The sequence below is a fragment of the Dermacentor albipictus genome, chromosome 8 (assembly GCF_038994185.2).
Source record: "Dermacentor albipictus isolate Rhodes 1998 colony chromosome 8, USDA_Dalb.pri_finalv2, whole genome shotgun sequence".
Taxonomy (NCBI): Eukaryota; Metazoa; Arthropoda; class Arachnida; order Ixodida; family Ixodidae; genus Dermacentor; species Dermacentor albipictus.
The window spans coordinates 131771000-131782907 of record NC_091828.1 but is presented as its reverse complement, the minus strand read 5'-3'; the positions used below and the strand labels follow the sequence as shown (position 1 = coordinate 131782907).

The window sequence follows — 11908 nt, the reverse complement described above, 5'->3', positions numbered from 1 at the left end:
ATATATATATATATATATATATACATATTTAAATATCGTGGACTTCGTACCACGATATGCTGGCTAGCTCCACCATGATCCTGAGTTTTGGGACCAACGACTTAGCCTCCAGTACTAGCCGACTCACCTTCGAGCGTTACCGTCCGCTTCTCAACTAAGCCCGTGAGCACTCCGGCATCTAGTGGATTTATGCTATAGCTTGATTCTACCACAATCTACTAACCGCCCGCTTAGCAGTCAGAATGAAGCTTTTGTTCGCCACTGCAACAAGGTGGCAGGCCACTTCCAGTACACTACTGAGATACTTCTGACATCACTCCAGTGAGGCTTCATACATTGACCATGGCAGTGAGTGGTTGCCCCCAATGCGAGTTCTCGCCGTCGATTGCCTACGCCTTAGTTTTGAGGGCGTAGCTTTCGTTGCCAGGCACATTCGAGAATTTGCTTCAAAGTCGCTTCGCCTGCCCCGCAGAACCGCCTGTCCCATTGAGCAACCAATGAGCCCCCACCTACGCTAGCCGAACCATAACCAACAGCTCGAGTACGAGCACAAACCCAGCCATTCCAGCTCAAGCAAAAACCGACGCATCTAGCACGACTCCTCATGAAAGCAACGGCAACTCGTCGCTGCGTGGGTTCAGAGCTTCTCTGCACATCGCTGTGGGGCGACAGCGCGCGTTAGCTCCTAGCCGCGGGCGGGGAGAAAGTACGCCACGGCGGAAGAGGCCAGAGCAGTTCGAAATGCCGCTGGTCGTAACCGCCGTTATGGACGAAGCGGCTATGGGTGAAGCAGCGGTAGCGGCCCGACGAGGGCAACATACGGCCCCAGTGCCACGCAGACGTTCTGGGAATGCAGAGTTGGTGGAGAGAGAGGCCGCTGCCGACGCGCAACTTCGCGTTGAAGATAGACGCACGGGCCTCAAACTTGAAAGCGATCTGCGATGGGGGCTCAGTGCTGCGAGTGCTGACAGCTTCACGTTGAAGCGATAGGCAGCACGAAGCTGAATTAGCTCGCTGCTGCGGACGTTGCCTTGAAAGCGATCGTCTTACGGGACGGACGGTGTTTCCCTTTGCGTAAGCATACATATGCTTACGCATGTAAAAGTAATTGAGAGTGGTTGTGCGGTCAGCGCCTGCAAGTTCACAATTGTATGTTACAATAGAGGCGAGCCTGAATTACGTTTATTAGATGAAGAGTTAATTAACACCAATCTCTTCTATAATCAGGCTGTATTTTTGTAAACCGATCAATGTAAGTAGATTTAGCTACTATTAAATCATGGTTGAGTTTGTTTCTCTACAATTTTTTAAGTTCAATACAAATACTAGCATCATGGTTCTTACTAAATGTGCGATACAAATGGTTTTTCGCCTTAATCTCTTGGAAAATTTCCGATTGCCTTGAAAAAGACAAGTTCACTTATCAAACGCTGGCTCCGGCTTTCACCTTCTCGTTTTGCTCACCGATTCATCCAAGGTATTTTAAACTTCTTGCAAATTGCAATTTCCTTTAGCGGAAAGGCATTATCGTAGAACCCAAGAAACTGTTCATTAAATGCAGAATATGCTTCGTCTACGTCACTTGTATCAGTACTCATTATCCCAATGAGTACATCTAACTAATGTTTTGAACCTGCTCATCGTATTGGCATTAATTACTTTGTATAACCGTACGACTTTCGTATCCATGTCGTGCATGGTAGGCAGCAAGCAAGAAATAGGCAAACGATCGCTGATGTCATAGGAGAGTACACCATAGAGAATGTTATTAGACATCATACTTGTAAAACGTCCGTCGACTAGACTCCTTTTTTCAACAGTTATCCTTGTCGGAGGCCAGAGGCTGACTTCTCCGCAGTGCCACTAGATGGCGCAGAGTGTCCGGAAAGATGCGTCAGACGGGCTGCGGAATGACGCGTGCGTTCGCATGGACCGACGCGCCATGCATTTCGCAGGCAACGCGCGGGCTTCGCCGCGGCGGCGCCAGATGGCGCCAAGTGTTCGGGAAGCACGAAAGAGGAGTCCCGCTGCCGTGCGCGCCTCACACAACTGCTTTCGATGGCGGCAATACCTTGCGTCGCTATGTTGACTGAATGTCGATGCATTGCCGTCGGCAATCATCGTTTCTTCGAACAGAGGTGCCTTATGCAGCCGCGCATCTACAGTGACCCATATCGGAGTGAAACAGGTTCATTGAAGAGAGGCTCATACGTACACACTTCCACATACTCAGTGACCGATAGTTGGATGATCCCTCTTACCCCAGCACCGCAAACCGTAGGGCAACCCATTCTGCTAAGGACTACCCAGTGACCCAGGTAGCCGGGAAACCAGTTTAGATAGATAGATAGATAGATAGATAGATAGATAGATAGATAGATAGATAGATAGATAGATAGATAGATAGATAGATAGATAGATAGATAGATAGATAGATAGATAGATAGATAGATAGATAGATAGATAGATAGATAGATAGATAGATAGATAGATAGATAGATAGATAGATAGATAGATAGATAGATAGATAGATAGATAGATAGATAGATAGATAGATCCAAAATAGTGCTTGAAGTAGCCTAAGAATGCAAACACATTAAAATCATTTAAATTTCTCGTGTGCAGGGAAGAATCAAACACAGGTCATATATATATATTCAGACAATCGTGTCTGGTTGTGTATATTCACACAGGCGCCAAGCGGATACTTCGCTGCGGTGACGCTAGATGGCGCACCGTGTGCGAAGGGAAGCGTTCAGACCGACTGCATACGCGCCTTATACCTGACGCGTTCGGGCGTTTGCGATACGGTGTCAATAAGATTATTCAATGCTAATCGCATTAACGTCGATATTAATCGTGAGATGGGTTCTGCCGGATTTATCAAGCTATTATTTAGGGGATGAGCCTGTTCTTTGTAGAGGGTTTGACTGCAAACATTTGTATTTAGTTATTTATTTCACGATACTGTAAGCCTCGCATGACCCAAGCAACAGTTCAACAACTATTTAAATATACATGCAATAAGCACAACACGCACACACTTGGAAAAAGAAGAAAGTTTTTTCATTTTATTTTATTGTGCGGTGTTACGTGCCAAAACCATGGCATCACTATGAGGCACGCCGTAGTGGGGGATTCAGATTACGTTCAACCACCTAAGATTTTTCAACGTGCACTCAATGCATGGTAAGCGGGCGTTTTTGCATTTCTCCCCCATCGAAATGCGCCTCCCGCCGCCAGGATTTCAACCTGCGCTTTCTGGCTTAGCACAGTGCCAAAGTCAATGTATTCTACAATACTCTGCAGTACATCAGTAACTTATGCTGCAAGAAGGACGTTACAGAAAGTTTAGGAAGATTAGTGAAGGTCATCAAGGTTAGCCCCTCAAGTACATGCTCGGGAAGAGAGTTCAAGTCTAAGATTGAACGTGGGAAAAAACTCTAACCTCTGCTTTTTCACAAAAGTTGGTGACAGCGACTGCGCATAAGAATATGACGAGTTTTTAGTGTAGTCAGGGAATTGGAGACGAAAATGTGCCTATTGATAGGAACAAAATGCATCGCAAGAACTTGACGTGGCATTTTTTTTTATACCCAACCCATAATGCAGGTAAGCGTGCATGCACGTTAGCGCGACTAGGAAATAAAAGCTTACAAATAAGGGAGTAGGAAGCTTAACTTTCAACTGTTTATTCGGAGTGCGAAGTCGAAGAATACACCAGAAGAGCATGCGTGCAGCGGTCACGCCAAAAATTCGCAGCTACGTGGCAATCAATCGGCTGGGAATGAGACAAACAGATGTGTTAAACAGGCAGTTTTCCGTGCCTCTTAATACGAAAAGCTGTGACAGCTATCCCACTTCTGCCTGCAGCTATACCCGCCGTATACTGAAGCAAACAATTTGTTGTAGCGCTGCTAAGCTCGCGAGGTCACGGGATCGAATCCCGGCCGTGGCGGCCGCATTTCGATGGCGACGAAATCCAGAAACATCCGTGTACCAAGCACTGCGAGCACTGTAAGGAACCACGGGTGGCGAAAAACTAATTTAACGCCGCCCCCCCCCCCCGCATATGGCGCGCCTCAATAATTTCATTTTGGCACTTAAAACTGCAGAATTTAGATTTTTACTTCTGCCCAGTATTTTATCGCTGTTGAAAGTTTAGCCTACTTTTTATCGTAAGCCTTGTTCCCTCATCGCGATAATATGCGTCCCTTAAGGTCCCCAACCAACTCGCCCAGTTACTCGATCTGCTGTCAGTTCATTTTTAGAACCTGGCCTTTAGTATAGGTTAGAAATGTACCGAATTGCATTTTCCTGCGTTAATTCTAAGCAGCGAATGTCTGCTTTAATAAAGGGTCCTGTATAAAGGTCCTTTAGTGAGTTACTTTGCAACTGAGTTGTGCTGAAATTTTGACCTAATAAGTGCGTTATAAGGTTGAAGTTCAAAGGGAAGCTTCACTTCGAGGCCGTCTTTGATTCCTCTTTTCAAAACATATGAAATGCATAAATGCTCTCATTCGTAGTCAACCGCTGAACCAATTCGAATTGCCTTTAAGACCCAGCTAAATTCTGTACCAACTATAGGCACCGTGCACTGTTCAGAGGGCACTATGACGTTTTCATTTTCCGCCCCCAACATCGTCGACGCCGGCCGCTAGAAATGCGATGAAACCGATGCGCCATTCCAAAAGACAATGGCCCACTTTTCGTCGCTAGTATGAAAGTAATGCACTGCGCTTTGACAAGATCAAGCTCCCAACTGTTCGCGCTTCTTATATCGAACGTGCGCAGTCATGCGCAGAGTGTGGGCTACTAAGCAAAGTTAAAGAACTGGCTGTGGCTCAGCTAAGGTTAAGCCCAGGATGCGAAGCATACTAGCCTTTATTTTAACGCGACAGCGTTAAGGAGCTCGTGTCGCAGAAAAGCCGGTGTCGTCGGCGTCGGCTCAGGCGTGCGGCGCTTGCTCAGGCGCACATTTCGTTGTCGCGCCGAACGCTGCGTTGCTCGACGCTCACCGCGTCCGATGCGGGGCGCGTAGTCGCTGCGCCGTAGCAAAGCCACCTAGAAACAGCCTCTGTAGCACGCCGCAACCTTCGCTTCTCATTCCAACGAGCAGCTCTGCCTCCAGGAGGCATATCACCTCGTGAGTGTCTAGCAGAGGCAAGCGCAGCTGCTTATATACCGCCGCGACGCCGCGAGCGACGGCGCGAGTTGGAGACCCGTTTCTACTCTGTCGTGACGTCACGGTGTCACGTGGTCAGCCTTGAAGGCGACGCCGCGAGCGGCGGCGCGAGTTGGAGCCCCGTTTCTCCTCTGTCGTGACGTCACGGTGTCACGTGGTATTGAAGGCGACACCGCCGCGCCTGAGGAGCTGGGTAGAGCTCTAGTAATATGCTTCGCATAAAACTTGGCGACTTTATTTCAACGGTTGCGAGAGACCCCGAAGCGGACACACACACTGTCCATTCATCCTCTTCTTTCTTTGCCTATCTTAACACCAGCTCGCGTGGCTGACCAGGGCCGCGCCTGAAAAAGGACATGCCACAGGTGTCGTCCCCCCTGCAGACAAGTGGCCGCGATCACTTGAAAAGCGCTGACGATTGGGGGCAGGTTTGATTCTCTCGAGAGTGACTGTGTCCTCTCGCTCACTGCGCAATACAGTGAAGCGGTGTTCTGGACGCTTGATGACTGGCAAGGGGCCGTCACAGCAAAGTTGGAGAGGACAACGGGGCGCGTCAATACGGACGAAAACGTGACAGAACATTGCAGTCTCGAGGGCAGGAGCGCGTCAGATGGACTCGTGTGAGCAAACGTTGGCATCCACATCTTCATCCACGTGCACATTCGTCTCCGCATCCTTACTAGCGACAAGGAGATCATCATTGCAGGCAAAGCAAAAGGATAAACGCCTGGTGACTTCATCTATAACATGCTGGAATGTTTGGGCCGCAGTACGCCAACCACAAGGCATACGCAAAAGCTCGAAGAGACCAAACGGGGTAGTGATAGCAGCTTTGGGGCACATCAGATGGTTCAACAGGGATCGGGTAATAAGCCTTCACGAAGTCTATCTTCGAATATATCATGGTCCCAGTTAAAAAGTCAGTGCACTCCCTAACGTTGCGCAGAGGTACACGCAGTATACGGTGGGTGGTGCAACACACGATGAAAATAATCTGCGTACGGAGTCCTGCGCGCCGAAAGTGCGCGGAGATGATTCGAAGAAAACACGCACCAAATGTATGGAGAGTAAGGATGCCGTGAAAAAAAAACAGTTCTTTTTCTCCGCAGTCTAGCTCACAGGCTGTAATCAGTGGTACATGTCATGTGTGACTATTCGACCAAAGGAATGCATTGAAACAATTCACGTTATACGGCTGTACTATAAGAAATTTAAAAATTATCGATGGTGCCGTGGCTTTTAGACTCCTTTTCGTGACTGTGCATTCAAACATTTTACAGCTCAAGAAAATACAAATAGCTATGTTTTCACAAATATTGATGTCATGTGAAATCAACAGTTTGCTGCAGCGAATATGTGAAAGCGTTTAATTACGGCTTTACATTAATTTATATGGCTCTACGTGGCAAGACAGTCTGCTATAGTTCAGTACCGCTGATCAGACCATCAACAGTGGTAGAAGGCATACGTCACAGAGAAATCAAGGAACGAGACTCATCACCAATTAAACTGCAGGAACCTTGTCCTTCAACGCTGATTATGGTCACTAGTTTTACGAACACTTCCGTTATTTAACACTCTGTGCTGGCTATTTTCCTCTCAGAAACGCTGCGTCACGCTGATGCACTCGCGCATGCTGTTGACAGCTTGAAAGTACCGGGTGTGCAATATGTAAACAAAAAAATATGGAGGACGCTTACGCTTCGCCTTTAAGAGTGGGACGTGATAGTATTCAAAGGTCCCTGACTGCTTCTTACGCTTCCCAATAACTTCAGCTCATGTAACCGTAATGTAACCGTAAGCGGCGAGGGCTATGCACGCAAGCGAACTTTGTGGTTGTTCTTTTTTCTTTCCCCTCCACTGCGGGCGCCGCCGCTGCCGCGGATGCGCGGACGCCTGCGCCATCTGGATGGTGTTGCAAAGAACCGAGTGCATGGGGCGCGCCGCTCCAACTTAGACAGACCTCGAACGGAAGCTGGAAGAGGGTTTTAAGTTAAAGCATTAGTTTAAGTTTCTGCGTAACAGAATTATGTTTTGTCGTTTATTCAAATTACAATCCAACGCTATCGTGTCTGTAGGTTATGTGTAAAAAGTCGTAGTCTACAAATTTTCTGGCGCATTTTACCTTATTGCATTAAAAAAGGCGGCTTACGGAATGGCCATGGTCATCCGCCGTTGTTACTGACGGCCGGCCGCAGCGTTTCTCGCGTGGCACGAACAGGAGCACGAGCAGCAGCACCAAAACGGCGGTGGTATATAGTTGCGCAGGTTCTGCGGTGAAAGACTTGCGAAAGCGACCAAAGTGCGGAAGGGACTGGTGACGTGGATAGAATTGGTGTTTATACATGCGAGTGTCTTGGTGCAATTCAGGTACTTGAGACACCGAGATTTTCTACTGTTTGCCGCAAGGAATCGATCTCGGACACCGGAGATCTACAGGCAGCGTAAATGGCGGCCGGGGCAACGTCCATCATGTCGTGGGCCAGTTCCAACAACAAACTTTTATGAGCTGAGGCGATAGTCAATCGCACGTTAGCCGGAAGATGCTGCAGGAATAACTCTGGTATAGTACGGCCGTGTGGAATGAAATCTGCGGTGTCGCCGAGCGAGCGCTGACGAGTAAACTTGGTTGGACATTGGTCACCGAGCTCCTCAGGAGCTGATGCATACGGCCATGTGCAGGCGGCGGCGAAGAAGGGCCCCTTTGATTTTCGTGTACGGAGATTCACCCAGTGGCAGAAGAGTGGGGCCTCCCGTAATTGGGCCTTTGCCTGTGGTGGCAGCGCTTCAAGTAGCATGCGAACTTACGAGGTGAGACGGCTCATGCGGAGCCTGTTCTCAGCTTGTGTGAATCACCAAGCTGGATGGGTGCTCCACAATTCCCTGCCGTAGTGTGGTGCAAGCTGTAGCTCATATCACTCACGGAAGGTCCAGAAGGTTTCAGAGGTGCTACGGGTGGGCGTCTGTGGTCCCCCGTCGAACCATTGCAGGTCTCGTCCGGCTGCGTCACCAGTAACTGTGGGCTACTAACCACAGTTAAAAACTTCGCGACTTCAGCGGTTTCGAGGAACCCAACTATCTTCGCTCACGTCGTTGACCAGGGCCGCGCCAAAATAAGAAGCAAGACGCGCCACAAGAGCATGCGCATTTCGAAATTTTCCCAACTCGGGCAGTCTTGCCTCGTGATAAGCGATCCGTAGCGTCACGAAGAACGCATACAGCGTCTCTCCCGTTTCTCTTCCGCCGCTCGCTATAGGCTGCATGTTCCGGCGCTACTGCCCGCTCTGAAAAGGCCACAGTTTCACTTGTCTATGGCGCACAGGTCGCGCGCAAACTGCACTGCAGGGCGAATACAGGGGGCCTGCTGGAATCGAAATTATAGGGTTTTATGTACCAAAACTACTATCTGATTTTGAGGCAGGCCGTACTGAGGGACTCCCGCTTAATTTTTACAACATGGTGTTCTTTAACGTCCACCTAAATCTAATTACACGGGCATTTTTCGCATTATGCCCCCCATCGAATCGCGGCCGCCGTGTCCGGGATTTGGTCCCGCGACAATGGGCTAAGTAACCACGGCGGGTTCACATATAGGGCCTACCATATTTCTTTAATTGGCACAAATTGTCTCGGTTACAAAGAAGAGTTCGTAACTGTGCGCCAAACAAACATCGTAGTTCGGCAAAGTGCATCGTTAAAAGCAATTGAACGTGTAAGTTGCAGTTCCCGTGAAATTGTCACAATGTTTACGAAGGATTTCGCGCCGGCTAGCCACCGGTGCGATCTCGGAAGCCACGCCAAGACGCCTTCGCACGCTCACCGCTAGATGGCGCAGCTCCTTCAGAGGTTGGTTGTCAGAAATACGTGAGAAAAAGAAGGCCGCACATAGAATATTTTGGAATCACATAAAATTATTAGGCAGGAAATCAACAACAATACAACAACATATCCTAGACGAAGATGAAAACAGACTGGAAGGAGAAGCAGCAATAAATTACATCCAAAAAGTAACAGCCGAATCTTTCCAAGGCAAGGACGAGGTTGTATTTGAAGAAAAAAAGAGCATGAAAGAGACCCAAGGGGGAAAGGAGCTAGTGCTTACAAATTTAAACTGGAAGAAAGCGGAAGAGAAAATTCCTAAGCGCACAGCCACAGGGCTAGACGAGGTTCCCGTTAGGCTGATAAATGAACTGGGACCAAAAAGTAAGGAAGCTCTCGTGAAAGCAGTTGAAAAAACTTTAAAAGATAGACGAATACCAGACAGTTGGCGACAAAGTAGAATGAATTTAATTTATAAAGGTAAGGGGGAGAAAGACAGAATTCACTCGTATAGACCGTTGACCATTACATCGGTAATATACAGGCTAGCAATGCAGGCAATCAAATTAAAGCTTCAAGCATGGGCAGAAAATAATGACATTTTGGGAGAGCTTCAGAATGGCTTTAGAATAGGTAGGCGTTTGGATGATAACTTGTTTGTTCTTACTCAGTGTATTGAAATATCAAAAGCAGAAAGCAGACCGTTGTATGTGGCCTTTTTGGACATTACAGGAGCATACGACAACGTAGACCGCAGCATTTTGTGGGATATTCTGGAAGGGGAAGGCTTAGGTAACGATTGTATACAGCTTTTGAGAGAGATTTACCTAGAAAATACTGTTTGCGTTGAATGGGAAGGGATGAGGAGCGCGGAGAAAGTTCATATCAACAAGGGACTGAGGCAGGGGTGCCCTTTATCCCCGCTGCTGTTTATGATGTACATGGTGAGGATGGAGAGGGCGCTAGAAGGAAGTAATATCGGGTTTAATCTCTCATACAAACAGGCAGGTACAGTAATAGAGCAGCAACTCCCAGGTTTATTTTATGCGGACGACATTGTGTTGCTCGCAAACAAGCAAAGTGATTTGCAACGTCTGGCTAATATCTGTGGACAGGAAGGCAACAATTTAGGTTTGAAATTTAGTGTTAGAAAATCAGGTGTTATTGTATTCAATGAAAACAGTGAACAGACAGTGGAGATGCAGGGCCAAGAAATACCTCGGGTAACAGAATATAAATACCTTGGTATATGGATAAACGAAGGCAACGGATATATGGAAACACAGGAAAAAACCATAACAGTCAAGGGGAAGAGAAATGCAGCCATAATGAAGCACAGAGCGCTATGGGGATACAATAGGTACGAGGTCCTCCGAGGTATGTGGAAAGGGGTAATGGTTCCAGGACTTACTTTTGCAAATGCGGTTGTTTGCTTTAAATCAGGGGTACAATCAGGACTCGACGGGAACCAAAGGTCAGTGGGTCGCCTCGCATTGGGCGCTCACGGGAAGACTACAAATGAAGCTGTGCAAGGGGATATGGGCTGGACTAGTTTTGAAGTGAGGGAAGCTCGCAGTAAAATTGAGTATGAAGAACGGCTGAGGAATATGGAGGAAAGTAAATGGGCTGGGAGAGTGTTCAGGTATCTGTACAGGCAAAACATTGATTCACAGTGGAGGAAAAGAACTAGGAAGCTTACCAGCAAGTATGCGGCCTGTGGGGTGGGCAACACAGCAACAAAGAAGGTCAAGCGTAAAGTCAGAGAGGCTGAATTAATCTCATGGGTGGCGGCAATGGAAAAGAAACCTGCCATGAGTAACTACTTAAGGGGAAAAAACGAAATTAGGAAAGAAACCATTTATGATAACTCAAAGGGAAGCTCATTACTTTTCGAAGCGAGATCGGGATGCCTTAGAACACGCACGTATAAAGCGAGACATAAGAAGGAAGAAGAAGCATGTGCTTGCTGCGGTAAAGCTAGGGAAACGACGGAGCATATTTTATTAGAATGTGAAGACATCTATCCAGCGGTCGATTTAGGCACCACTGGCCTCCTTGAAGCCCTTGGGTTCAGCGGGAGCAGTGGTAAAGCAAACAGGTCCGCAATAGACATCAGTAAGAGGCGATTGGAGGATTGGTGGAAGAAAAGTAGGGAAACGACAAAGGACGGAGACGTACAAAAGCACAGTTCGCAATAGGGTATCAGAAAATTTGGACGTGGTAGTTCATAGTGTGTTTTTTTTTTCTCATGGGTTAACCTAGGTAGGATATTAGGCAGCATAGTAGCAAGAGCTTGGTGGCGCAAGCCACCGCCCCGTTCCAAAGGGGACGCTCATAACATCCATCCATCCATCCATCGAAGCGCGAGGCAGGAACCCGGCTGTAGTGCGCAGCTCACACACGAGGCGTTTCAGTGGGGGTGCCAATCTGCCACCACCTAATTGCATGCGCACCACCACTTCAATACCAATCGCACGTATGGTGATAAACATCCCCGCAGTATAGGTTGTGCATGACTTTTGTATATACAAAAAAGTGACGACCTAAATAAAATATCTGCTCCCCACGGTTGGTAGATCTTTAACTTTTTCTTTCAAATGCAGCAATACCCTAACGACGACAGCCATAGCCAAAGGATGGGTTCTGCCTAAATTTATTAAGAAGTGATGACCTAAGCAAAAATACTTTCCACATTTGTTAAATCTTTAACCTCTTCTTTTAAATGCAACAAAATCATCAGGTGCAGTGAATTAAGAAGAAAACGATATGTGCGTTTCAATGTATTTAGATGGAAGATGTCTCTCTAACGTTAAGCGGATTTAGCACGCTCAAAAAAATTGAAACGCTGGTGAACAAATTTCAAAAGCATGTACTCCCCGAACAAAGTCATCAGTTACAGTACCT

The 11908-nt window shown here is 47.4% G+C and overlaps 1 protein-coding gene across 16 annotated transcripts in view; it reads right to left on the bottom strand.

The window, feature by feature from the left end:
• LOC139049177 (uncharacterized) overlaps positions 1-11908 on the bottom strand; it is a 110252-nt gene that overhangs the window by 34863 nt on the left and 63481 nt on the right. The window lies entirely within an intron of this gene.